Consider the following 4794-nt stretch of genomic DNA (forward strand, 5'->3'; position numbering starts at 1 on the left):
ATCATTCCTTTCAGCCGCAAATTTTCAAGTGTTCTGGCAATTGCGGTGACATATTTTTTGACACTTACTTCTCCTACTTCATAAGTGGCTGTTTCATGTTGAGCAGTAAGGAAGGGTAATCCGAACATCATCTCATAAGGAGACACTCCCAGGTCTGACCTGGGCTGTGTTCGGCCTCTCAACAGAGCCAAAGGTAAGCATTTTACCCATGACATTTGAGTTTCAATCATTAATTTTGTTAAAGTTTTTTTCAAAGTCTGGTTCACTCTTTCTACTTGGCCTGAACTTTGTGGGTGCCAGGGGGTATGTAATTCCCATTTTATTCCCAAGGCTTGAGTTATTTGTTGTAAGACTTTGGATGTAAAATGTGTTCTTCTATCTGAGTTTATTTTATTAACCATTCCATATCTGGGAATAATTTGTTCCAGAAGGGTTTTGCATACTATGTTAGCTGTAGCTCTAGTAGCAGGAACTGCTTCTACCCAACAAGTTAGGTGGTCTGCTATTACTAATAGGAACTTCCATCTCTGTATTTGAGGAAGTTTAGTGAAATCTACTTGGATACTTTGGAATGGTCGCAGAGCTAACTCACGGCCTCCTAATGTTGTTTTTCTCATTATTTTCCTAGTCACTCTTTGGCAAGTTCTACAGTTCCCAGTTATTTGTTTTGCTACCCCAAAGATTCCAATACACCCATAATTTTTTAGAAAATGATCACACAAGCTAGCTTGAGTACCCCAATGAGTTTTTTGATGCATATCTTCTAATATTCTCTTAGTGAGTGGCTTATTAAGTAACTGTCTCCCATCAGGAAGTTTCCGTTTTCCAGATTGATCTTGTTCTCCCCCTATCTTAAATAATTCTTTTTCTTCTTCTTTACTAAATTTGGGGATTTCCAATTCTCCCCTTTCTGGGGTCAGGATTAACAGAATTGGTTCAGTCCCATTTTCTGCTGCATCTTTGGCTTCTTGGTCTGCTAGGTTATTCCCTCTTATTTCTGGGGTCATCCCTTTTTGGTGTCCTTTGATATGCACTACGGCTATTTCTTCAGGCAATTTTAATGCTTCCAACACTTCTGAAATCAGGCCTTCATGTATCAGTTCTTTCCCCTTTGAATTTAGTAAACCCCTTTCTTCCCAGATCTTTCCAAAGGTATGTACTTTGAATCAGTATAGACGGTCCCCTTTTTGTGTGCTAAATGCTCCAGTGCTCTCTTTAGAGCGTATAATTCACAAGACTGCGCCGACCAATTTGAAGGTAGTTTTCCTTTTTCGATGGCCTGCATATTTATCCCATCGACTAAGGCATATCTTGACATTCTTTTTCCTTGCAAGCATCTGGATGAACCATCCACATATATTCTTTCCTCTTCTAAGAGGGCTTGTTCAGCTAGATCTTCTCGAACTTTTGTTTGGTATTGAGTAATTTCTAAGCAATCATGTGCCAGGTCATCTTTTGGTTCTCCATACAGGAATTGGGCCGGATTGAGGCTTTTGCTTGCTTCTATAGTTAGATCATTACTGTCAATCAGAATTGCTTCATATTTTAATAGCCTGGAGTCTGTTAACCATTTTTCAGCTTTTTGATTTAGCACATTTCGGACCGCATGGGGTGTGTATACAATCAGTTTACTTCCAAAGGTGAGCTTACGGCTCTCCTCCACCAAAATAGCGGTAGCTGCTATGGCTTGAATGCATACTGGCCAGCCACGGCTTACTGGGTCCAATAGTTTAGCTAAATAAGCTATTGGTCTTCTCACCCCTCCCCATTCCTGGACTAATACACCATGAGCTACTCCATTTTCTGCATTCACATATAAATGAAAGGGTTTTTCTAGTGAGGGTAAGCTTAGGGCTGGTACCGAGGCTAGTTTCAACTTCAGTTTTTCTAATTTATTATCATCATCATCTTTGGTCCATTGTATATTGTCTCCCCCTGTTAATTTTTCATATAAAAATTTTACTGCTTGTGTATATCTTTCAATCCATAATCTGCAATATCCCAGTAGCCCCAGCAGTCTCCTAACCTCCTTTTTTGAAGAGGGAGGAGGGAGGGATAAAATCCCTGTAATTGTTTCAGGACTTAGTTGTCAGCTACCTTTGCTTATCAGGTGGCCGAGATATTTTACTTCTGATTCCACAAACTGTAATTTCCTTTTTGATGCCTTTAGTCCCTTTTTCCCAAGAAAATTTAGAAGCTTTATGGTAGCTCCTTTAACTTTCATTTCATCTTCTCCTGATATTAGAAGGTCATCTCCATATTGGATAAATTGTATTCCTGGGGGAGTGGGGAAGGTTTGTAGTATTTCTCCCAAGGCTTGCCCAAATAAATTTGGGGCCTCACAATAGCCCTGTGGCAGTTTAGTCCACCTCAACTGGTTCTTTTTCCCTGTGTTTGGATCTTCCCATTCAAAGGCAAAAATATTTCGGCTTTCCTCTGCCAGTGGGCAGGCCCAAAAGGCATTTTTAAGATCTACCACACTAAACCACTGATGTTGAGGTGGAATTTTGCTTAAAAGAGTGCAGGGATTAGGAACCATAGGGTAGCAGGCCCGTGTTCTTTTGTTTACTTCTCTTAAATCTTGCACTAATTTATAATTTCCATCAGATTTCTTTACTGGGAGAATAGGGCTATTATGAGGGGATTTACAAGGTTCTAGTGTCCCATCCTTTATTAATTCTTCTATCACTGGTTTTAAGCCTTTTCTCCCTTCTAAAGATATAGGGTACTGATGTACACAAATGGGACCTTCTTCTTTTTCAATTGTGACCCTTATGGGGTCAAGATCTAGTCCACCCCTATTCCCTTCCCTAGCCCAAACCTCTCTGTTAATTTTGCTTTCATCTTCTTGGCTAAGTTTAAACACTTTGGCCGTCATTTTCCCTTCTTCTGGTATGACTCCAATCCCCAGTTGGATTTGTAAATCCCTTCCCAATAAATTGCTGCCAGCCTCAGGAGCTAACAAAGCATCCCCTATCCCTATTTTTGTTTCCCCTTCAATAACCACATCTTTAATGACAGGGACCTTAAATCCTTCCCCCTTTGTGTCGGGAAAGGCGCGGGAGACGAGCTCATGATTTCATGATCGGCAAGCCTCGATTTTATTGTCTTTTCATCTCTTATTTATACAACACTTAAACAGCTCATACATATTGCAAAACCTGAGCTCACGATTGGTCATCTTCTCTCGTGGGAACAACACACCCCGCGGTGATGGTTTCTTCATTCCAGTCTGCTCTGGCTTGTGTCCTGTTGGACACCCTGTTGATAAGAAACCCCTTTTCCCACGACAGGCTAACTCCTACATCCTGCAAGGCTCTATCTTATCATGTCCTCTGCTGCGCAGCCATTCCTCAGATAAGCTCTCTACACTTCCCCCGTTTTCTTTATGTGCTATCATGCTCAGAGTTGTTGTTTTTAGGAGTACCCTCTTGATACAAGTTAGAGCGCAGCTGAACAGGACTAATCCTACCAAAACCATGATCAATAAGAGAAACAATGTTTTTACCATGCTTTTTACCCAACCACCCAATCCCAGTTCACTGACCAGCCCATCTAGGCCAAAGAAACCTGTATCTTCCTTAATTTTTTGAGAGTGATTTATAAGTTGTTGAATCTCTGCATGAATAGAGCGAGAATGATCATTTAGATCCATGCAGCATAATCCCTCAAATTCTTCACACCCGTGTCCATGAGCTAACAACAGAAAATCAATAGCAGCTCTATTTTGTAATACAGCATGTTGGACTGTGCTTAAATCATCTGCAAGTGCGGACAGTACTCTACTTGTTTCATTTGCTTGCTTCACTACCCAGCAGCTTAATCTCTCTATATTGCGATGAGCTCGAGCTGCTGCCCCTCCAGGCAAAAATAGTGATGAAAAAATTACCTCCCACTTGTTCCACAAGGTCAATTCATCATCACAATTTGATTGGAGGGTCTGGGATAGGTCTCTGCGCCATCTGGTGGGGTGGGTTTTATTTGGGTGGTGTTGTGGAAGGGCTAAACTAAGCTGTCCGATTGTACACGGACCGCCAACGGGCAAGGTAGGGATGCCGGACCAAGCACGATTTCCGCAAATTAGAAAATATCCAGGGGGCAGCCTTCTGGGTATGACTGTGCCTGGTGCAGGTTTTTCCTGTGTCCTACCAGTGTGGTTGCACCACGATTTTTCCCATTCTAAACTGTTCCCTATGGGAGACAACCAAGTAGGAGTAGATACATTTTTCCAGCAGTTGGTATGCGTGCCTTCAGAGCAGTGTGAATTCCTGCTATCTATATAAAAGCAACTAGTGGCGTTTAAAGAATCAATCAATTCAATCTCTTGCGGCTCAGGCCCAAATGGGAGGCGGTCATCCCAAACGTCATACTGCTCGAAACTTTCAATGATGTTATTGCCAGTAATTCGGCCTGATCGGAACCCTGTATCATTGGCGGCTGACCTGAAATGGAGCCAAGTTGTATATGTTAGGGGGACTCCTATTAGGCACGTAAGAAAAGGAGTACTTGGGGTAGCTAAGCTGGCACAGAACGTAGTTGTATTTAATTCGTGTGCCAAAGATACCCAAACATTTTGCCTTGGATCGAATAGCTTAGGAGGGTAGCTATGCTTGAGGGCCAAAGTGCCTGGGACGCTTAGAAGACCCAATACGGCGAGTATACCGGCGGCACACATTGTCCCAGTCACGGGGTTTAACCTGCCACAGCTCTGGGACATCAAGGCCTGTCTTGCGACGGGCTTCTAGGATAGCGGAACGTTTGTTAGCTAGTATTTTCTCTGCAATATGCTTTAAT

The sequence above is a fragment of the Aphelocoma coerulescens genome, unplaced genomic scaffold, assembly GCF_041296385.1.
Source record: "Aphelocoma coerulescens isolate FSJ_1873_10779 unplaced genomic scaffold, UR_Acoe_1.0 HiC_scaffold_101, whole genome shotgun sequence".
NCBI lineage: Eukaryota > Metazoa > Chordata > Aves > Passeriformes > Corvidae > Aphelocoma > Aphelocoma coerulescens.